Source organism: Canis lupus, chromosome 16, assembly GCF_048164855.1.
Source record: "Canis lupus baileyi chromosome 16, mCanLup2.hap1, whole genome shotgun sequence".
In the NCBI taxonomy this organism is placed as follows: Eukaryota; Metazoa; Chordata; class Mammalia; order Carnivora; family Canidae; genus Canis; species Canis lupus.
The window spans coordinates 47,857,520-47,881,793 of NC_132853.1; the positions used below are offsets into that span (position 1 = coordinate 47,857,520).

The 24,274-nt window shown below is 43.3% G+C and overlaps 1 long non-coding RNA gene across 1 annotated transcript in view; it reads left to right on the forward strand.

Moving 5' to 3' along the window:
* Positions 1-1,298: 1,298 nt before the first annotated feature.
* LOC140606972 (uncharacterized) overlaps positions 1,299-24,274 on the forward strand; it is a 46,922-nt gene continuing 23,946 nt past the window's right edge. The window contains exons 1-2 of the long non-coding RNA XR_012009167.1: positions 1,299-1,833; positions 20,394-20,474. This is a non-coding gene — a long non-coding RNA (uncharacterized lncRNA). The remainder of the gene's footprint in view (positions 1,834-20,393; positions 20,475-24,274) is intronic.

Consider the following 24,274-nt stretch of genomic DNA (forward strand, 5'->3'; position numbering starts at 1 on the left):
CTTTTCATTTCTGGATGAATTTGTATGCGTTAGTGTCTTATTTGGATATTTTATTGTTAAAGTCATATGTTAAATTGTATGCCATATAAGGTATAGTTAGAGTATAGATGTTTTATTTTACTTTAAAGTGAACTTGGAGGGGCACCTGGGTGGCTCAGTGCTTGAGCATCTGCCTTCAGCTCATGTTGTGATCCGGTGGTTCTGGGATCCAGTCCCTAATTGGGCTCCCTATGGGGAGCCTGCTTCTACCTGTGCCTATGTCTCTGCCTCTCTCTCTGTGTCTCTCATGAATAAATAAATAAAATATTAAAAAGAAAAGATTGGGATCCCTGGGTGGCTCAGCGGTTTAGTGCCTGCCTTTGGCCCAGGGCGCGATCCTGGAGTCCCAGGATCGAGTCCCACGTCGGGCTCCTGGCATGGAGCCTGCTTCTCCCTCCTCCTGTGTCTCTGCCTCTCTCTCTCTCTCTATGTCTATCATAAATAAATAAATAAATCTTTAAAAAAATAAAAATAAATAAAAAAATAAAAAGAAAAGATTGATGTTTTCTTTTTTTCATTTCTTTGTATTATGGGCAGTTTCAAACATAACAAAAGAAGAGTATAATGAATCCCAAATATGTATTCCCCAACTTCAGCCGTGATCTGTACTTTCCCAATTCTGTTTTATTGATACCTCCTCTTAGTGCCACTTCTTATATTATCCCAGACATCAGATAATTTCATCTCTGAATATTTTATTCTTTTATTTTTACAAGTTATTTGAATCGGGACAAGTAAAGTTTACCCATTGTAATGGTTGATAAGTCTCATGGTGTTTTTTTGTTTTTTTTTTTGTAAGATTTTATTTATTTATTCATGAGAGACACAGAGAGAGAGAAGCAGAGACACAGGCAGAGGGAGAAGCAGGCTCCATGCAGGGAGCCTGATGTGGGACTTGATCCCGGGACTCCAAGATCACACCCTGGGCTGAAGGCGGCACCAACCTGCTGAGCCACCAGGGCTGCCCTACATGATATTTAATATATAAACCGCCTTACCATCTCTTGTTTGTCTGTTTCTTTATTGCATTGATTGAAGAAATTAGGGCATTTGTCCTGTAGGATTTCTAGTCTGGGTTATGCTGATGTTTTTATTGTATCATTTTTTAAGTTCTCTTAATTCAGATTTCCTCTAAATTGGTATTTGGACCTAGAAACTTTATGAGATTCTGGTTCCTTTGGGTTTCAATTTGTAATTTTATAATAAGCTATTTAAACTTTTCAGGATACCCTAAGTATAAATTAGTACTTTACTTCTCTTATAGGTAAGTGTGTGTTTAAGTTACTTGTGTTTAGGGTTTCAGAGGAAGTTTTGTGTGTTTTTTTGTTTGTTTGCTTTAAAGATTTTATTTATTCATGAGAGACACACAGAGAGAGGCAGAGACACAGGCAAAGGGAGAAGCAGGCTCCATGCAGGGAGCCCGTCGTGGGACTCGATCCCAGGTCTCCAGGATCAGGCCCTGGGCTGCAGGCGGCGCTAAACCGCTGCATCACCAGGGCTGCCCTCAAAGGAAGTTTTGTCTGTACTTCTATCTTTAATGAGTAGCGCTGTTCCCTGTTGTATTTTTGATGCTAAATATTTCTCTGAAATAATTCTACTGGCAATATGTGGTTGCATTTTCTATAGGGTAGAATTTCTTTTTTTTTTTTTTTTTTTTTTTTTTAGATTTATTTATTTATGATAGAGAGAGAGAGAGAGACGCAGAGACGAAGGAGGAGGGAGAAGCAGGCTCTATGCCGGGACCCCGATGTGGGACTCAATCCCGGGACTCCAGGATCACGCCCTGGGCCAAAGGTAGGCGCCAAACCGCTGAGCCACCCAGGGATCCCCTAGGGTGGAATTTCTCTGGAAATGTTTAAAGAGTCTGTTTTCTTACCTGTTCTCTACTATAGATCTTAGTTACTTTTGCTTCAAATCTCTGCCTTTTTTTTTTTTTTTTTTAAGATTTTATTGATTTATTCACGAGAGACACATAGAGGCAAAAACATAGGCAGAGAGAAAAGCAGGCTTCTTGCAGGGCGCCCGATACAGGACTTGATCCCAGGACCCCAGGATCACACCCTGAGCCACCCAGGTGTCCCCCTGATCTTTTTTTTTTTTTTAATTCTATTATAGTTTTCCTTTATAGTGTAACAGAGAACACAGAGAACTTTTTAAATCTTCAGTGCTTCCTCTCTCCTGGATCAAAGAGATTTTTTTTTTCAGAGATTTTAATAAGAAATTATGTAACTAAAAAGGCAATCTGTCAATCTGTCGCATTATAGAGATGCTGCAAATGTTTGTGTAGCACTGATTTGTATATGATAGTGGAAGTGCCATAGCTATTAAGAGTTCATCCCTGGGGTGCCTGGGTGGCTCACTCAGTTAAGTGTCTGGCTGGATTACGGCTCAGATCATGATCTCAGGATCATGAAATTGAGCCCTGGCTCACTCTTGAGTGTGGAGCCTGCTTAAGAGTGTCTCTTCCCCTCTGCCTCTGCTCCCCCACCCATCCACTTGCACGCACATGCTCTTTCTCCCTCAAAAAAAAAAAAATAATAATAATAATTCATCCCTTACCTACAGATAGAGAAGCTGAGAGATTTTTTTCTTAATTTTTAAACTTTTTAAAGTAAGATCTATGCCTAACATTGGGTCTGAACTGATGACCCCGAGATCAAGAATCTTATGCTTTGGATGCCTGGGTGGCTCAGTGGTTGAGTGGTTGAGTGGTTCAGCTCAGGGCGTGATCCTGGGGTGCCAGGATCGAGTCCCACATCGGGCTCCCTGCATGGAACCCTCTGCCTGTGTCTCTGCTTCTCTCTCTCTGTCTCTCATGAATAAATAAATCAAATCTTTAAAAAAAAAAAAGTTTTAAGCTTAACTGAGTCCGCTGGGTACCCCCACGAAGCTGAGGGATTTGCTCAAGATTGCTTGCTCCTCAGTGGCAGTGTTTGGGCTCAAACTCAAGTTCTTTTTAAAAATAAGTATGGGGGGAGTGCCAGGGTGGCACAGATGGTTAAGCATCTGCCTTTGGCACAGGTCATGATCTCAGGTTCCTGGGATGGAAGCCTGCATCTGGCTCCCTGCTCAGCAGGGAGTCTGCTGCTTCCTCTGCTGCTCCCCCTGCTTGTGATCTCTCTCAAATGAATAAATTTTTAAAATCTTTTAATTAATTAATTTTTTAAAAGTATTGGGCATGAGTTCAAGCCCCTTGGGCATAGAGCCTACTGTAAAAAGAAGAATAAAAGACTTAAAATTTCTTCTTAAAAAATAAAAGTATTATGTGCAAATATACTAAAACCTTTGGGAGAGTATCGGTTAGGAACACTGGTATTTGGCTAAAGGTCTTAAGCCTTTTTTTTTTTTTAAGATTTATTTTTATTTATTTATGATAGACACACAGAGAGAGAGAGAGAGAGGCAGAGACACAGGCAGAGGGAGAAGCAGGCTCCATGCTGGGAGCCCGACGCGGGACTCGATCCCAGGACACCAGGATCGCGCCCTGGGCCAAAGGCAGGTGCGAAACCGCTGAGCCACCCAGGGATCCCGTCTTAAGCCTTTCTTGCTGATCCCCTGTGCCAGGGCAAATGGGACTATGGTTCAGGAAGAAGCAAGTGAACAGCCTCCGTTAGGAACTGTTAGCAGATGAAGTAGGGGGAGTAAGTATCATTAAAAATTACTGAGGGCAGCCCCGGTGGCGCAGCGGTTTGGCGCCGCCTGCAGCCTGGGATGTGATCCTGGAGACCCGGGATCGAGTACCACGTCGGGCTCCCTGCGTGGAGCCTACTTCTCCCTCTGTCTGTGTCTCTGCCCCTCTCTCTCTGTGCCTATGAATAAATAAATAAAATCTTTTAAAAAATAAAATAAAATAAAATAAAATAAAATAAAATATAAAATAAAATAAAATAAAATAAAATAAAATAAAATAAAATAAAAATTACTGAATGATAATGATTGGATAAGACAGCCTGGGTAGGAAATAACTACAAGATGGAGGAAAATTGGGATCCCTGGGTGGCGCAGCGGTTTGGCGCCTGCCTTTGGCCCAGGGCGTGATCCTGGAGACCCGGGATCGAATCCCACGTTGGGCTCCCAGTGCATGGAGCCTGCTTCTCCCTCTGCCTATGTCTCTGCCTCTCTCTCTCTCTCTGTGTGACTATCATAAATAAATAAATTTTTAAAAAAATTTAAAAAGATGGAGGAAAGTTCCTATAAACATCAACTAAGTAAGGATCCAAGGGATTGGTTAGACACAGAAGCAGAATTCCTGCCTTTTATGTGCTCATTCCTGTCTAGATGAGGAGCCAACAAAGCAAAATCAGTAGTGATACAAGTTCACCTTTGTATGCCAAACAAATGAGTATTGGAGTGCTATATAAAGAAAAATCTGCAGCAGTGTTTCCCGAACTTTTGGTATCACGGGTCTGTATAATTTCCAAAGGATCCTGGGATCTGACATAAGGTTACCAAGGCTTTGTTTTGCTAATTAACCTTTAAGAAGAAGTCTTTATTTTGCCCTAATTTTTCTCCGTTCACCTCACCCATATTCTAACGTTACAGGGCATCACTCCTGGACTTCTATTTGGAGCCACAGGCCTAGAATATTGTTAGAGAGAGAAGGTTAGACCTAGGCTTTGAATGGATAAGATTTGTACAGGGAAAAGTAAGTACTAAAAATAATTCAGAACTACAGTCAATAAAATTGAAATTAGCATCTTTAATTTGCTGTGGTGAATTACATTTTTCTGAAATTTGCTGCTTACAGGATGAATCTGGTACTGCTTTGAGTTTAATGTAATCTACTGAAAATCATGTGATGTTTCACATCTCCTACCATTTTTCTCTTTGAACTACCACAAACTTTTCATCTCTACAGGCAGCCACATTTTCCTTTTATTTTGCACAAAAGCTTTTCTGTCAGTCTATGCAAGTTTTTTTTTTTTAAGATTTTATTTATTTATTCATGAGAGACACAAAGAGAGAGAGGCAGAGACATAGGCAGAGGGAGAAGCAGGCTCCATGCAGGGAGCCCGATATGGGACATGATCCTGGGACTCCGGGATCACACCCTGAGCCAAAGGCAGATGCTCAACTGCTGAACCACTCAGGCGTCCCAATCTATGCAGGTTTTAAATGTTCAGTTAATAAAGTCATCTAGTTCAGAGGTTGGAAACTATAAGGGCCATATCTAATTGACTGGAGTTTTTTATGGCTCACAAACTATGGACAGTTTTTATATTTTTTTAATGGTTAGGAAAGAGAATCAAAAGATTAATAATTCTTTTTTTTTTCGGGATCCCTGGGTGGCTCAGCAGTTTAGCGCCTGTTCTGCCTCTCTCTCTCTCTCTCTGTCTCTCTCTCTGTCTGTCTCTCATAAACAAACAAGCAAACAAATAAATAAATAAATGAATAAATAAATAAATAATAAATAAATCTTTAAAAAATCATAGTTCTTTTTTTTCATGTACTTTTTTTTTCATGTACTTTTTAAAAAGATTTTATTTGAGAGAGAGAGAGAGAGTGATAGAGATAGCAAGAGAGAGCACAAGTGGGGGAGGAGAGAGAAGCACAGACTCCCCGCTGAGCAGGGAGCCCCATGTAGAGCTCCACCCCAGGACCCTGGGATCATGACCTGAGCCAAAGGCAGACGCTTAACCAACTGAACCACCCCAGCGTCCTGAGCAATAATAATTCTTGACACATGAAAAGTATATGGAGTTCAAATTTTAATGTCTGTAACACTTTCTGGTTGTGCCTGCATCTCATTGTAGGGCCAGGCCCTGTAAGTACCACCCATGCCACAAGGGACCACAGCATTAAATAGCAAAAGGCACCATGACAAAGTGAGAAAGACACTTTAGAAGAAAGGGAAAAGGTTTATTTGTATTACCTTTAATGACACTTTTCACTTGCTTTTTTACGAAAGAGCCCTATATTTTCAGTTTGTCCTGACTTTGAAAATTATGTAACTGCCCTGCCTGCACTTTCCTTAGTCAAAGTGATGTGAAAATAAAATAAATTAAGATGAAATAATCACACTGTGCCTAGACTGGGATTCGTACAGCGCTTCAGAGTTTACATGTAATTTCAAGTATAGTGACTATGCTGCTGTATGTGAAAGGGTGAGATGAGTTGGGTAAGTATGGCTGAGAGCAAGGCCCAGGAAGGTTACAGAGACACCCAGGTATAGGCAGTACAGGTAATGCCAGGACTCTGTTCAGAGGTTTTGGTTTTTTGTTATTGTTGTTCAGAGGTTTAAAATTGACCAGCAGAATCAACAGCTTGATGAGGGCATTGTGACACCTGGTACAGGTAGTTTTCTATGGGTTTAGCATGAAACAGGACATGCCTAGTAACTTATACTAGGATATCCAAGAGCGTATGACTTCAGTAACCCACATGTGGTGGTGCAGAGTACAAAGAAGAAAATGCTATCCCCACCTTCAAGTGTCCTAAATGCTGGGGGAGTTTTGAGGATGGTGAAGCTTGCTGCCAGTTAGGGTCTCATGGAAGGCTGTGGCATTTGAAGTTTCTCTTGCAAGATGGGTAAAGACTAGAAATGTGGAAGTGAGAGGAAGGACACTTCCAAAGAAAGAATCAAAACCAAGATCAGGGGCAGCCCAGGTGGCTCAGCGGTTTGGTGCCTACCTTTGGCCCAGGACGTAATCCTGGAGACCTGAGATCGAGTCCCACCTCAGGCTCCCTGCATGGAGCCTGCTTCTCCCTCTGCCTGGGTCTCTGCCTCTCTCTCTCTCTCTCTCTCTCTCTCTCTCTCTCTGTGTGTGTGTGTCTCTCATGAATAAATAAAATCTTTAAAAAAAAAAACAAAACCAACAAGATCAATGGGCGCCTGGTTGGCTCAGTCAGTGGAGCATGTAACTCTTGATTTAGGAGCCTGAGTTCAAAAGGAAGGACACTTAGAGACACTGTCTGTCACATTATTAGGATAAAGTCGAATTTTAGTTAGAATACTTCTTTATCACCTAACATCAGGGAGCCTTATTTATTCTCAGTTGAAGGGATCTCTGCAGAGTTTGTAGCAAGTGACTAAGTGCCATGAGGGTGTGATGTGTTTGTTCGAACTGCACGATGAGTAATGAAGGGGGCAAGCGTAATTCAGTTCATGTTGCAGAAAGATCTGTTGTAAAGGGAGAATCTTTGTGGAGAATCCTCCATCTTCAGACCACTGCTCCCCATAGGAAGGGGTGGAGAAGGATGGATATTAAGGGTTCTTTGCTAGTTGCCTAGGATGGGATGCTTCTCACAAGTCAAGAGGTTAAAGGATAAAAATCAGAAGTTTTGCACTGGATACAAAACTAGAAAAGTGGGATCCCTGGGTGGCGCAGCGGTTTGGCGCCTGCCTTTGGCCCAGGGTGCGATCCTGGAGACCCGGGATCAAATCCCACGTCGGGCTCCCGGTGCATGGAGCCTGCTTCTCTCTCTCTGCCTGTGTCTCTGCCTCTCTCTGTGTGTGACTATCATAAATAAATAAAAATTAAAAAAAAAAAAAACTAGAAAAGTGGGCAACCCGGGTGGCTCAGCGGTTTAGCGCCGCCTTCAGCCTGGGGCATGATCCTGGAGACCCGGGATCGAGTCCCATGTCAGGCTCCCTGCATGGAGCCTGCTTCTCCCTCTACCTGTGTCTCTGCCTCTATGTATGTGTGTGTCTCTCGTGAATAAATAAATCTTAAAAAAAAAAAACTAGAAAAGTAAATCATCAGGCCTTGAGTAACAGGGCTCAAGAGCCACCTATAGTTGGCATGCAAGAAGAGGGATGGTAGACTGGATGAGGTCGGCTGGTGAAATGTTTGTGCTGATTTGGGCTTTTTATGAACAAATGTGAAGCGGTAGGGCAGTTGGGCATGCATTACATTTTAAGTGTGAATATAAATTTGGTATAGCCTCATAAGGCAATTTGGCAATATCTACTAAAATTGAAAATCAGACATCCTTTGATTCCTCTATTACTAGGAATTTAGCCTATAGATATTTGGCACATGTGCCCACAGAAGCATGTACAAGAATATCCATTTCCAACCTTTTTGCAATAGGAAACATTTAGAAATAACATGTCCAAGAGAATACTGGCTAAATAAATAAATATGGTATGTTTGTGCAATGGTTTGATATAGAGGCATTTTAAAAGGAATAGGTGAGCATGTATTGATATGGAACAATCCCCAGAATTTAATAGATGAAAACAAAAAGCAGTGGGTTTGCTGTGATTAGTATCAATAACAGGAATATGTTTATACTTGGAATACTCATAGGAGGACACTCAAGAAATTAGAAATAGTGTTTGCCTCTGGGGAGGAAACCAAGTTGAGAGTGCTGCTCACTTTTTACAATTTATTTTTATTTATTTATTTTTTAAGATTTTATTTATTCATGAGAGGCAGAGAGGCAGAGACACAGGCAGAGGGAGAAGCAGCAGAAGCCCGATGTCCCAGGGGCCTGAGCAGAAGGCAGACACTCAACCGCAAAGCCACCCAGGCATCCCACTTTTTACCATTTAAATACTCTTTTGTGTCTTTGGAATTGTTTGCTGCCTGCTTCCATTCCAAATAATTTTTTAAGTCAGTGGTTTCTGAACCACTTTGTCTTATAATAGATTAAAAGCATTGCTTTAAAAAAAAAAAAAAAAAAGATTTCCTTTTTTAAGTAATCTCTACGTAGACTCAACCTGTTGACCTGGGGCTCAAACTCAAAACCCAAATATTGAGTCACCTGCTCTACTGACTGAGCCAGCCAGGTGCCCCCCAAAGCATTGCTTTAAAAAAAAAAATTGCAGTGAAATACATATACCATAAAACTTACCATCTTAACCATTTTTCAGTGTGCAGTTCAGTAATAAATATATTCACATTGTTGTGGAACAAAACTCCAGAACTTTTCCATCTTGCAAAATTGAAGCTCTATCCATTAAACAACTTCCCTTTCCCCCGTCCCCGGTCCCTGGCAACCACCATTCTACATTCTGTCCTGAGTTTGCTCTACATAATTCACATCTGTGAAATCGTACAGTATTTGTCTTCTGGTGGCTGGCTTCTTTCCCATAGCAGGACATCTTTGGGGTTCATCCACGTTGTAGCTTGTGTCCGAATGCCCCTTTTTAAGGTCCAGTAATACTCCATTGCATGTATATACCACAGTGGGTTTACCCATTCTGTTGGTGTCACACGTGTGTTGCTTTAATGGTTGGCTGTTGTGACTAATGCTGCTATTGTAAGGAAGGAACGAACAATTTAACTTTTTTCCTCTACCCTCTAAGGTTCTCTGGCGGGGGTCCTGCAAATTTAATTGACTCAAGATAGATTAATCAGGGAAAAATGGTTTCTTAGCAAGTGTGTACACACAGGAGAACTCAGTCATGAGGGACTCAAGGGGTGATTAGAACTCAGGCTTATATTGCATCTTAACAAAAGAACAATAAATTTTATAGAGATGAGACAAGACAAGGTGCTGGGACTGTGTGCTTCTAAGGGCCACAAACTATGGGAAGGTAAATATTTGGGGGAAAATAATGAAAGATAGGTGCTGCTTAGTAGGTTGTTTTTGTTGTTTTTTGTTTTTAGATTTTATTTATTAGAGAGAGCACAAGCAGAGGAAGGGACAGAGATAGAGGGAGAAGCAGACTCCCGCTGAGCTGGGATCCTGATGCAGGGCTCTATCCCAGGATCCTGGGATCATGACCTGAGCCAAAGGCAGACAGATGCCCAACCAGCTGAGCCACCCAGGCACTCCATAGGGTTTGTTATGTGGAGTCCTCTGCACTATTCCTGAGCTAGAGTCTAGAGTCTAGAGTTATCTCTGATGATAAATAATTGTCCTTGGGGGTACCTGGGAGGCTCAGTCATTGGAGCACATGACTCTTGATCGCAAGGTTGTGGGTTCAAGCCCCACATTGGGTGTAGAGATTGCTAAAAATAATAAATAACAGCAAAAAATTCTTATGCCAGAGAAGCATTATTTTACAGTATATTCTGCACCCCTTCACTGTGAACATGGATGCACAAATACTTCTTCAAGACCCTGCTTTCAGTTCTGATTTACACCGAAGTAGAATCACTAGATCATATGGTAATTCTATTTTTAATATTTTGAGGAACTGCCAAGCTGTGTTACATTCCTACCAGCAGGACATAATGGTGCCAGTTTCTCCACATCCTTGCCAACACTTGTTACTTTCTGGGTTTGGTTTTGTTTGGGGTTTTGTTAGTAGCCATTCTAGTAAGTATGAGGTGGTAATTCATTGTGGTTTTAATCTGAAATCTGCTTTTTTAGTTCTGACTCCGGGCGGCAGCTCCTCCATTACCCCTCTGCTACAGTGCTCTCTCGGTTGCCCTCTGCTACAGTGCTCTCTTGGTTGGATTACTACAAAAGTCTAACAGTGCTCCAGCTTCTGTCCTTGCCCCCTGCAGTCCACTCTCCGTGTAGCAGATGGAGCGATCCTGTTACAAACAAATAAGACAAATTGCATCAGTCTTTTTTCAAACCTGTGTCCCTGTCACTTCACTCTTCCCGACCTCACTAGTGCTCGCCTGCTATGTCTTCCTCTTGCAGTTGTACACATTATTCTTATTTTCTTCCTTCAGTTTCTTGGGGTTGGTCCTCAAATGTCACCTCAGTGAAGCCTTCCCTGACCTCCCTGCTAACCCCCTTCCGTGCCCACGATAGTACTCTCTAGTATCTTTCTCTCCTTCACTTCCCCCCCAGAAAACTGTTAACTATCCAACAATATAATCTTATTAATCTGTTAAGAGGGTTTTTGTCTCTCCATTTAAGCTCCATCAGGACAGAATCCTTGTGTTGTTCACTGCTTCCCTCCAAGCACTAGGTCAGCGCCTGGCACATGGCAGGTATTTATTTATTTGTTGAATTAGTGAGGAGAACAGCCAGGGCCACGAGGTGAAGACACAGAGAGAGAGACGGAGAGACACAGGCAGAGGAAGAAGCAGGCTCCATGCAGGGAGCCTGATGCAGAACTCAATCCCGGGTCTCCAGGATCAGGCCCTGGGCTGAAGGTGGCACTAAACTGCTGAGCCACCCGGGCTGCCCCTTTATTTATTTATTTATTTTTAAGATTTTATTTATTTATTCATGAGAGACCCAGAAAGGGAGGCAGAGACATAGGCAGAGGGAGAAGCAGGATCACCATAGGGAGCCCGATGTGGGACTTGATCTCAGAATACCGGGATCACGATCTGAGCCGAAGGCAGACGTTCAACTACTGAGCCTCCAGGTGCCCAAGAAAATGTTATTTGAAAAAAGCATATGAAGGCACCTGGCTGGCTTAGTTGGTAGAGCTTGCAGCTAACATGGGACTCAAACTTATGATCCTGAGATCAAGAGTTGGAGCATGTGACTCTTGGTTGCTGGGTAGGTAAGTTTGAACCTCATGTTGGGCATAGAGCTTTTAAAAATAAAAATAAAACCTTTTTTAAAAAGCATAAGGAGGGATGCTTGGGTGGCTCAGTGGTTGAGGATCTGCCTTTGGCTCAGGTCTTGATCCTTGAGTCCTGGGATCAATTCCCACTTCAGGTTTCCCGCAGGGATCCTGCTTCTCCCTCTACCCATGTCTCTGACTCTCTATGTCTCTTATGAATAAATAAATAAAATATATATTTTCAAAAGCGTAAGGAAGAGAAAATACAGTACTCTACTGTATTCATCGAAAAAAGCCGGGCAGGCCAGGTGGCTTGGCGGTTTAGCACCTGCCTTCAGCCCAGGGCATTATCCTGGAGACCTGGGATCGAGTCCCACGTCGGGCTCCCTGCATGGAGCCTGCTTCTCCCTCTGCCTGTGTCCCTGCCTCTCTCTGTGTGTCTCTCATGAATAAATAAATAAAATCTTTTAAAAGAAAAAAGAAAAAAAACCCACATATAAGTGGACCTGCGCAGTTCTGTTGTATAGGAGTCAACTGTGATACATTTCCCTTCTGTTAGAAGTTTAAGAAAAAAGTTTGATTTCTTCAATGTAAGTGACCTTGATGAACAAAGCATTTGTTTTCTACTCAAGCCAAGACACTGATCCCACTTGGTTTTCTTATTGAAAGGCTAGAATCCGGGATCCCTGGGTGGCGCAGTGGTTTAGCGCCTGCCTTTGGCCCAGGGCGCGATCCTGGAGACCCGGGATCGAATCCCACGTCAGGCTCCCGGTGCATGGAGCCTGCTTCTCCCTCTGCCTGTGTCTCTGCCTCTCTCTCTCTCTCTGTGACTATCATAAAATAAATAAAAATTAAAAAAAAAAAATAAAAAAAAAAAAAGAAAGGCTAGAATCCAGGGATCCCTGGGTGGCTCAGCAGTTGGGTGTCTGCCTTCCGCTCAGGGCCTGATCCCCCGCCAGGGATCGAGTCCCACACGGGGCTCCCTGCGAGGAGTCTGCTTTTCCCTCTACCTGTGTCTCTGCCTCTTTCTCAGTGTCTCTCATAAATGAATAAATAAAACACTAAAAAAAGAAAGAGAAAGAAGGCTAGAATCCATGCACTTAACAGTTACTGGTGGTTGGGGCTAACCACCCGCCTGACTGGACCAGAGTGGCAATAGAAATGCAAAGAGATCTGTTAGGTGAGGCTGGCACCTCTGCATATAGACCTTTAGGATACTAGTTTCTGTCTTTATAAATGCTGACACTCACTCAAATGCAGGATATTTTGCTATTAGCTTGGAGCTGAGAAGTACTGGACTCTTGGTTACCTTCTGGGTCGAAATCACTTTGTTACAATGCATGTAATTTAACACATATCCCCTTGCATTTATTTATTTTTTTTTCTTCTTTTTTTTAACCCCTTGCATTTAGATTCAGTCTTCTGGCTGATAACTCTCAAATTTTTATCTCTAGCTCTGATACTCCCACAAATTCCCAGATTTTAATTTCTGCTGTCAAATTAACATCTCCAATTAGCTCTCAACTTTAAAACACCCCAAATGGAACACATTTGTAACCCCTATCCTGGACTTCCTGGGGACTTGGCTCCCCCACTTCCCTTGCCCTCCCACATCCATCAGCAAGTCCTGTCCATCTGACCTAGAAAATATTTCCAAAGTGCCGCCTCCTCTCCATTTCCACTGCAGCCACCTTTCCACACCTCCTCCATCTCTCACCCTCCTGTTGGAACAGCCCCTAGCCACCTGCCCACTTTCACCCTGGCTTCTCTCCTGTCCTCTCCATAGCAATAAACATGATCCTGAAACATAAATCAGACTGGACTACACATGCCCTTTAATAAACCTGTACTGAAGGGGGGGCACCTGGGTGGCTCAGTAAGTTGAGCTTCTGATTCTTGGTTTGGGCTCAGGTCATGATCTCAGGATCCTGGGATCAAGCCCTGCATCAAGCTCCTCAGCAGGGAGTCTGCTTGAGATTCTCTCCCTGAGTGATCTCTCAAGGAAATAAATTAAAAAAAAAACCTAAAACAAAACACCTGTGTTTGGTTAGCTCAGTCAGTAGACTGTGTGACTCTTGATCACAGAGTTTTGAGCTTCAGCCCCATGTTGGATATAGAGATTGCTTTAAAACAAGAAAAATAAGAAGCCTTTCTGGTATATTAAACACACCACAATGCAAAGGAACCTCGAAAACATTGTGCTGAGTGAAAGAAGCCAATCACAAAAGGCCATATAGTATGATTCTATTTTTTTTTAAGATTTTATTTATTTATTCATGAGAGAGAGAGAGAGAGAGAGAGAGATTGAGGCAGAGATATAGGCAGAGGGAGAAGCAGGCTCCATGCAGGGATCCCGACGTGGGACTCGATCCTGGGACTCCAGGATCACGCCCTGGGCCGAAGGCAGGCACTAAACTGCTGAGCCACCCAGGCGTCCCATATGATTCCATTTATATGAAACGTCCAAGACAGGTAAACCCATGACAGAGAGCAGATCAGTAGTTTCCAAAGCCCAGGGGGCAGGACGGGTTGAGAGAGGAATAGGAATAAATGTTACAGGGGTGAACTTTATGTTATGTGAATTTTACCACAGTCTTTTTAAAAAAACCTACTATAGGGGTGCCTGCCTAGCTCAGTCAGTAGAGTCATGTATTCGGGTCATGAGTTCAAGCCCCATATTGGGCATAGAGCTTGCTAAAAAGAAGTAAGATTAAAGAAAATTGGGATCCCTGGTGCGCAGTGGTTGAGCCTTTGGCCCAGTGCGTGATCCTGGAGACCCGGGATCAAGCCCCAAGTCGGGCTCCCGGCATGGGGCCTGCTTCTCCCTCTGCCTGTGTCTCTGCCTCTCTCTCTCTCTCGCTATGTCTATCATGAATAAATAAAATATTTTTTAAAAAAAGATTAAGGAAAATTAAAAAGCTTACTGTAGGGGTGCGTGGCTGACTCAGAAGAGCACGTGATTCTTGATCTCGAGGTCATGAGTCTGAGCCTTACATTGGGCGTAGAGCTTGCATTTCAAACAATGCTTATGGGACACCTGGGTGGCTCGGTGGTTAAGTGTCTGCCTTTGGCTCAGGGCATGATCCTGGAGTCCCAGGATCAAGTCCCTCATAGGGCTCCCTGCATGGAGCCTGCTTCTCCCTCTGCCTCTGTGTCTCTCATGAATAAATAAATAAAATCTTTAAAAAATTAATAATAAATAAGTAAAACAATACTTAGTATAGTCCTTACTACTATAGTCCATCAAGCCCTGCGTGCTCTGGCCCCTGTCTATCTCTCCTGTACTCTGAGCCTTACCTGCAGGCCCACTCTCCACAACCTGGCCAGCCCACCTCCAATCATCTGTGTTCAGGCTGTCCCCTATACCTGTTGTTCTGTCTCCACCCCTACCACATGGTTGGCTTCTTGTTACTCTTTTAGTTTCCACCTTGGAGAGGCCTTTCCTGACCATTCTATCTCTGCATCGGCTCTTCAGTTCCTTCCTAGCACTGAGCGCAACATTATTTCCTTACTTGTTTGCTTGGGTTTTCTGTTGGCCCCATTAAACTATGAGGGCAAGACTAAGTCTGTCATGTAATCACAGAATCTAGATAGCACCTGCTAGTGCAGAGGGCCTCAAAATGTACAGAATGAGGGGCTCCCGGCTGGCTCAGTCTGAGGAACATGTGACTCTTGATCCCGGGATGGTGAGTTCAGGCCCCAGGTTGGGTATAGAATTTCCTTAAAAAAAAAAAAAAAAAGTAATAAAAGAAATCTTTTGAATGCTGTTGAAAAGACATGGTGTTCTTACCATGAGATAGCCTAGTTGACTGACTAGAAGTATTTCATCAAAGATACTGCCTTGTTACTAGGAAAGCACCTGGGTCTGTGCTGAGCCAGCTTCTTTGCAACCTTCCGACCTTATCTTTGGATAGTTCTTTAGTTCATCACCAACCTTCCATGTATTAGCTCATCTTGGCTTTGAATGAACTTCTCCAGGTGGGTATTTCTGTTATTTATACTTTGCAACTATGGAAACCAAGGCTCAGAGAGACCAAATGACTTGCCTAGCTCGGCTGCAGCACTAGAGCCAAATGTGTTCATCTTGTTTCACTTTGAGCAAGTTACTTGGTCTCACCAAGCTCCCTTTCCTGTGTCCCTCCAGTCCTTTCCCATCTACTGGGGATATGCAGCAAGAATCAATAATGCATGAAAATGCCTGGCTACAATCTTATAAGCCTTTAATCAAGGTGTGCTATCGTAATTTTTCCATGTAATGTCAAGCTGACACTGCCCTGCCAAGGTGGCTTGGAGGGTACTGAGGGCCTCTTCTCTGCTCTCCCTGCAAGTTTCCTGAAAGGCCAGAGACTTGAGCCCTGGAGCTGTGGGCTGGGATCTCAGGGCCAGGAAAGCCACAAGCCTGGGTCCTTCCAGCCTCTCCCTACATGCTCTTCATACCACACACGTGCTCACACACACAGATCCTCAGCGCAATGGAATTTCCAGCTTGGACAGGGAGAAAGGAATGTATATTGAGGCCCACAATAGCCAGAAAAATAATTCAGCCTGGCTCCATTCCCAGGGCCAGGCATCCCTCCTGTCATCCAGGCCAGAGTCCACACCCAGTCACTTCTGACCAACCACCCAGCCCAGCTGCTCTGTTGCTCTCCCAGAACCACCCTTGGGGCAGGGTGTACATTGGCAAGACTCAAAGGGCAAGGGGTGAAAGGGCCAGAGAAGAGATGAGGGAAAGAAGGCCCTCTCCCTCCCCGTCTTCCCCGCCCACAGAGGCTCATCTCTGGGCCCACAGTGCTTCAACTAAGGCCATTTGGGGGCAGAAGCTCAGCTCATTCTACTCCCACAATGGCTAATGGGAAATTAGAGCAATTACGGAGATAAAAGCAGTCCCTTAAACTCCTCTCTACGTTGTAGGTGAACTAGGATTGTCTCTGTCTCTTTGTGCAGCCATGGCAACCAGGTTTCTTTAAACTTTCGTGTTTCTGGAAGCCTTGAGCCCCTTAATAAAGAGCAGCTAATCTTTGTGGACTTTCATGCTCTTATCCATGCAGAACACTCTCTGCCCTGTGCCCCGGTATTTGCCCTTGCCGTTAACTATATATTGTGTTCTTACACATAAGATGTGCTCCGTGACTTTATTCTTCCTTTTAGACACCACGAACGAAAGAAGTAACTCTATAGATTTGAGATTGCTTGAAAACTGGTTTATTACATTTAAAAACTATCTTAAGCAGGTATGCCTATGCACCTTAATATTACAATGCAATGCTATCTTTTTACTGATTACCGCCTTGCAAATGAATCCATGTTTGACTATAAGAGGGAAATAGAAAGTATGGATGATTTTCTTCTAATTGATACTGTTTCTTCAAGACCAATATATGATCTCAAGATAATTTTAATTTAGAGTCTTTAAAATAAAATTTAGGTTTTCTAATACAAAATAAATTGTAAGAGTGTAGTGAAGAGGGGAAAAGGTAACCTCTAAAGAGACTTTTAAAAGATATCAGTCGATCTTAATATGGGAACCTTACTGGATCTCAGTATGAACAAACCTAAAAAATATATAAGTATAAACAAAGAAGGTGGATTTCTGAATAGGTATTTGATGATAAGAGGAATAATTTTTATTGCATTTTAGCTGTTTTATATTTTTCAACAGGAAGTCCCTCTCTTTCAGAGATATATACTAAAATATAAAAGAAAGTATGTGATTTCTAGTAGCTTCAAAATATGGGAAAAGGGAAAAAGAGAGATTAGATGAAATGTCCTTAGCCATGAATTTGATGATTGTTGAATCTGAAAATAAGTTCATGGGATTCATTATACTAGTCTCAACATTTGTATACATTTGAAATTAATTTTCCATAATGACTTATTTTTATTTACTTATTTTTAAAGATTTTATTCATTCATGAGAGACACACAGAGAGAGGCAGAGACATAGGCAGAAGGAGAAGCAGGCTCCCTGCAGGAAGCCTGATGCAGACCTTGATCTGAGGACCCCAGGATCATGACCTGAGCCAAAGGCAGACGCTCAACCACTGAGCCACCTGGGTGCCTCTCCATAATGATTTTTTTTTAAGATGTATTTATTTATTTATTCATGATAGATGTAGAGAGAGAAAGAGAGAGGCAGAGACACAGGAGGAGGGAGAAGCAGGCTCCACGCCGGGAGCCCGATGCAGGACTCGATCCCGGAACTCCAGGATTACACCCTGGGCCAAAGGCAGGCGCCAAACCGCTCAGCCACCCAGGGATCTCCTCCATAAGGATTTAAAGAAATCGAATACATACATTTTTATACACACATATTCAATCAATAGAAAAATACTCCTATTTGCATTTTTTTAAGTAGGCTCTTTGCTCAAGGTGGGACTTGAACTCATGACCCTGAAATCAAGAGTTGCATTTTCTACAGACTGAGCCACCCAGGTGCTCCAGAATACTTTCTATTTTTTTTTTTGAAGATTTTATTTATTTATTCATTAAAGAGACACAGAGAGAGGGGTAGAGACCACAGGCAGAGGGAGAAGCAGGCTCCATGCAGGGAGCCTGATGTGGGACTCGATCCCGGAACTCCAGGATCACGTCCTGAGCCGAAGGCAAATGTGCTCAACCACTGAGTCACACAGGCGTCCCAAATACTTTCTAAACATTAGGTGTTCCTAGCTCATTCTAATGTACTTGTAAAGTCTGCTGAAATGGCCAGTTAGCCCTGTCCATAGCAGAGGATTGGAGCCTGTCAAAACTTAAAGGACAAGTTTTATTTTGTATTCTTAAGCTCATTACTCAGTCACATCTGAATCTTATTTTTATGAATGTATAAAACTTTACTATAAATAGTGTTTAATGTCATCTGTTTTCCCCTGATATTCACAGTATCTCTGAGGAAGGTAGACACTAAAAACTCTATAAAGAGGTAAACAGGATGAGTTGAGTGACTTGTCCAAAGTAACACAACCCCAGGGGTGCACTGGGCTGGGCTGCTGATTTCATGGGGTCAACCCAGTGAGAAGAGACTCAGAAAACTGAATAACTGAAAATAGTAAAAGAGTGTACCTGGGCACGCCTGGGTGGCTTAGTTGCTTAAGCATCTGCCTTCGGCTTAGGTCGTGGTCCCAGGGTCCTGGGATGGAGACCTGATTCCGGCTCCCTGCTCATTTGGGGAGTCGGCTTCTCCCTCTCCTTTGCCTGCCAGAGGCTCCCCCTGCTTGTGCACTCTTTTTCTCTCTGTCAAAAAAAAAAAAAAATATATATATATATATGAACAGGACCCAAGTTGTATCCCAGGAAACATGTGTTAACAGAAAGGCATTATGGGATGCCCCAGCCTTTCTTTGCAAACCCCAGTTCTTAGTCTCTATGGAACTTTAGGCAAATCAAACTCTAAGACCCGGTTTCCACATCTAAAAAGTGTGATAACAAGACTTGCTTTGCAGGTTGCTTTGAAGCCATCTAGTGAATGAACCCCCAGGGCACTGTAAGCTCTATGTGAGTGCCAGCTGTCATTCTCAATGTGATTAGGTGTTTGGAATTTAGACTACAGCCAGTGTTTTAAACGGTAGTTCTTTTTTTCCCTTTCCTTAAAGATTTTATTTATTCATGAGAGACAGAGAAAGAGGAAGAGACACAGGCAGAGGGAGAAGCAGTCTCCATGCAGGGAGCCCAATGTGGGACTCGATCCCGGGACTCCAGGATCACGCCCTGGGCCGAAGGCAGATGCTCAACCACTGAGCCCCCCGGGCAACCCTTAGACCCTGATCCCAGCCTGTTTCTCATTGAGCACATATGAAGTGAATCCTTGCTTGTGCCAAGCATAGTTCTGAGTTCGGGGGATACAACCAGTGAACAAAATAGGCGTGGCCCCTGGCTCACACTCAGCTTACAGACTAGAGGTCAGCCCACAGAAGCTTGCGTATCACAAGAGGACTGAAATAGAGTATCGACAGTATAGAACTATTACCTCAGTTCTCCCTTGTCTTCATAGTTGAGAGAGAAAATGCAGACCCCATTCCTACTTCAATGACACGAGCACGTCTCACCTCTTCTTGTACTGCTGGGGCTGTCTCTTGGCTCCTGTGAGGGTGATATGGCCGGGAGCTCCATGGAGGACTTAGGACAAGTAGAGGGTATCAGAATGAGGGCAAAGGAAGTTGGATGAGGTACATTAGGGAAATTGATAGATACTCCTAGGTGAGCAGTTGAAGGAGCTTGGTTTGGGAAAGAATCCTCCATCTTGAAAACAGGCTCACCCTCATGTGGATAGTGGGTGGGTCAAAGGTAAAATCCAAGGTAGTCACATCTCACAGTGACTTAGAGAAAGCAGTGATCCCTTGAACAATTGTCCTTGGAATGTCCTTGGAATTATTCTGTGTATCATTCCTGTCATTGGGGAGACCCTGAGGGTGATTGGCAATGTCATCAATGAATATCAAGTCTGTCACATGGGACACCTGGGTGGCTCAGCGGTTGAGCATCTGCCTTCAGCTAAGGATGTGATCCCAGGATCCGGGATCAAGTCCCACATCAGGCTCCCTGCATGGAGCCTGCTTCTCCCTCTGCCTCTGTGTCTCTGCCCCTCTCTCTCTCTCTCTCTGTGTGTCTCTCATGAATAAATAAATAAAAATCTTAAAAAAGAAAGTATGTTACAAAGGTGTCATATGTGTTGGGGAGCCCACCTTCATCACACGGCCCTCTAAATTCTGCTCCCTAGGTACCCCCAGCTGGTCCTGGAGCTCCCAGAGATACTCCACATGGGTTTTCTTTCCTAGTCGCACAGACAACCTTAGTGAGCTGCTGGTGGGACTAAGGAACAAATAGTCCTAAAGTGTTTTTCATAGAGAACGCCCCCAGTGGGCCTTCACCCTCTAGACCCCTAGACTAGAAGGAATCATAGAACTCGTGATAAAGAATCTCTGAAAGGAATGATTATTTTTGCTGGAGTTACTTTCCTCTTAGAAACCTACTTCCTTCTCATTGCCAACAGGTTTTCCTTCTCACTCTCACTGAGCTAGGAGAAGCTGGAGTTTGGGCCAGAAGAGAGGACCTACAGGTATTACTGACATAGGTAAGGAATTAAGGCAGGTCCAGGCAGATGCTCAGAGGACACTCTGTGAAGGAGCGAGGCCAAGGACTGGACAAGAATGAGGTCAAGACCACTGTAGCTCTTTAAAGAAGACACAATTTTGTGTTCATGGAACTGTGGTTGAAAACCAGGGAATCGGCCTAGATGTAGAAGTCAGGACCAATGGGACGCCTGGGTGGCTCAGCGGTTTGGCGCCTGCCTTTGGCCCAGGGCGTGAGCCTGGAGACCTGGGATCAAGTCCCATGTCAGGCTCCCTGTATGGAGCCTGCTTCTCTCTCTGCCATTGTCTCTGCCTCTCTCTCTATCTCTCATTAATAAATAAATTCTTTTAAAAAAATTAAAGAAGTCAGGACCAAGATGGAGTCAGATTCAAGAAAGAAGGAACCTTGGAAGGTGAGGTGCCTCTAAAGGACTAATAGGGGGATGGTTAAGCAGTTGAACGTCTGCCTTTAACTCCGGGAGTGATCCCCTGGGTACCAGATTGAGTCCCACGTAGGGCTCCCTGCCTTGAGCCTGCTTCTCCCTCTGCCTGTGTCTCTGCCTCTCTCTCTCTGTGTGTCTCTCATGAATAAATAAATACAATCTTTTTAAAAAATAAAAATAACTAATGGGGCCACCTGGGTGGCTCATTTGGTTAAATGTTTGACTCTGTTTCTGCTCAGGTCATGATCTCATGAATCATGGGATTGACCCCCATGATAGGCTCTGTGCTTTATTTAAAAAATAATAAAGGGGCAGCCCCAGTGGCCCAGCAGTTTAGCACTACGTTCAGCCTGGGGTGTGGTCTTGGAGACCCCGGATTGAGTCCCATGTCAGGCTCCTTGCATGGAGCCTGCTTCTCCCTCTGCCTGTGTCTCTGCCTCTCTCTCTCTCTCTCTGTCTGTCTGTCATGAGTGAATAAATAAAATTTTAAAAAATAAAAATAAAAACAAAAACAGGGCAGCCCCAGTGGCGCAGCAGTTTAGCGCCACCTGCAGCCCCTCAGGGCATGATCCTGGAGACCCTGGAACAAGTCCCACGTCAGGCTCCCGGCATGGAGCCTGCTTCTCCCTCTGCCTGTGTCTCTGCCTCTCTCTCTGCATCTCTATGAATAAATAAATAAAAATATTTAAAAAAATAAATAAATAAAAATAAATAAAAAATATTAAAGGACTAGGATCCAGGATTTTTTTTACCATCTACACCTAGCAACCATTCCACCTGGCAACTTATTACTGTCTTCTGTTCAGATGGAGTAATCATTAAAGTGTTTGGTGATTAGGACCTCCTGATATTAAGATAATGCTTTTCATGATTTATTGGCTTGTTTGACTTGGAAGTCCTCTAAAGCTTTATTGTCTAAAGCAGGGTCAGCAGATCAGTGGTGGCAGCACCCTTGCAGGTTGCAAATGGAGAGTTGCTGTCCTCACTCCTGACCAACAAGCTCGGAATCTGCATTTTTAGGGGTGCCTAGCTAACTGAGTCCGTAGAGTATGAGATTCTCAATCTCCGGATCATGAATTCAAGCTCCACATTGGGTATGGAGTTTACTTATTTAAAAAAAAAAAAAAAGTGCATTTTTAACAATACTACCAGAATAAAATGGACAGATTTCTTCAGGGAGGCCTATGTGATTTACTGTTAGCATTTTGTTTTGTTTTGTTCTTTGTCACCCTACCTCATGCCAACTCAGCCCTTTCTCTGTTGTTGGCATTTTCTTTCTTTTTTTTTAAAGATTTATTTATTTACTTATTTATTTATTCATAGAGACACACAGAGAGAGAGAGAGGCAGAGACACAGGCAGAGGGAGAAGCAGGCACCACGCAGAGAGCCCGACGTGGGATTCGATCCAGGGTCTCCAGGATCATGCCCTAGGCTACAGGCGGCACTAAACCGCTGTGCCACTGGGGCTGCCCTTTGTTTTGTTTTGTTTTTAAGATTTTATTTATTTACTCAGGAGAGTCACAGAGAGAGAGAGGCAGAGACACAGGCAGAGGGAGAAGCAGGCTCCATGCAGGGAGCCTGATGTGGGACTCGATCTCGGGACCCCAGGATCACAACCTGAGCCAAAGGCAGATGCTCAACTAACTGAGCCACCCAGGCATCCCAGGTGTTGGCATTTTCATATGCTGTTGTTGTATAGTCTTTCTGGAGGACAGTTTATCAATATGCATCAGAAACCTTAAAATGAGGGATCCCTCACAAAAAAAAAAAAAAAAAATGAGGGATCCCTTGGTGGCTCAGTGGTTTGGTGCCTGCCTTTAGCCCAGGACGTAGTCCTGGAGTCCCAGGACCGAGTCGGGCGTCAGGCTCTCTGCATGGAGCCTGCTTCTCCCTCTGCCTGTGTCTCTACCTCTCTGTCTCTCTGTTTCTCATGAATAAATAAATAAATAAAATCTTTAAAAAAAAACCCAAAACTTAAAATGAGACATAATGAGATGCCTGGGTGGTGAAGTCGGTTAAGCATCCACTCTTGGTTTCGGCTCAGGTTGTGATCTCAGGAAGGTGACATTGAGCGCCCCCATATAAGAACATTTCTTAGCATAGAAAAATATACATGTGATATTGAGTAAAAATAAATAGGCTTCAAACAGTTTATGGAGTGTGATACTGTTTATACAAAGAAAAACTGTATATGCATGGAAAATTACTCTAAATAATAATTATCTTTGATAGGTAGGATTATGGTGATTTTCTTTGTGCTTTTCTGTTTTCCAAATGTTATACAGTGGGCAGTTGTTTCCTATTGTAATTTTTTTTTTTTTAGATTTTATTTATTTATTCATGATAGTCACAGAGAGAGGCAGAGACACAGGCAGAGGGAGAAGCAGGCTCCATGCACTGGGAGCCCGATGTGGGATTCGATCCCGGGTCTCCAGGATCGCGCCCTGGGCCAAAGGCAGGCGCCAAACCGCTGTGCCACCCAGGGATCCCATGCTCTGTTTCCTATTGTAATTAAGAAAACAACTATTTTCAGGGCCCATGGCTGGCTTAGTTGGTGAGGCATGTGATTCTTGATCTCAGGGTTGTGAGGTCAAGCCCCATGTTGGATGTAGAGATTACTTAAAAATAAATTCTTAAAAATAAACAACTATTCTCTATAAAAAAGGAAAAAGTGAAGGGAAGGAATGCAATTTCCAACAAGGAAAAGTATTCCATTCATGTGGGAAGCAAAGGAAATTGAGAAAATGTTCTCTGGACAATTTGTCAGTTTCTTGCCATCATTTAGATATGGTGACATTGTTTCGGATTGAATTGTGTCCCCAAAAAAGATTGTTGAAGCCTTAGCCTCTAGTACCTGTGATTGTGATCTTATTTGGAATAAAGGCAAGTGTAATCAGGTTCAGGTGAGGTCATTCTGGGTTAGAGTAGGTCCTAAATCCAGTCACAGGTGTCCTTATAAGAAGAGATGTAGGTACAGAAATCACTGAGAAGTCAAGTGAAGATGGAGGCAGATTTGGAGTGATGGGTCTAGCAGCTCCTTCTCTGCAATTTATTGAATGTCAGCCCTCGACAAAAGGGTTGTTTTTTGTTTGTTTGTTTGTTTGTTTGTTTTTAAAGATTAGTTATTTATTTATTCATGAGAGACACAGAGAGAGAGAGAGAGGCACAGACACAGGCAGAGGGAGAAACAGGCTCCATGCAGGGAGCCTGACGCAGGACTCAATCCTGGGACTCCAGGATCACACCCTGGGCTGAAGGAGGTGGTAAACCGCTGAACCACCTGGGCTGCCCTCAACACAAAGGTTTGAAACAAAAAAAAAGAAAGAAGAAAAAAATTAAAAAGGAATTTAAAAAAAAA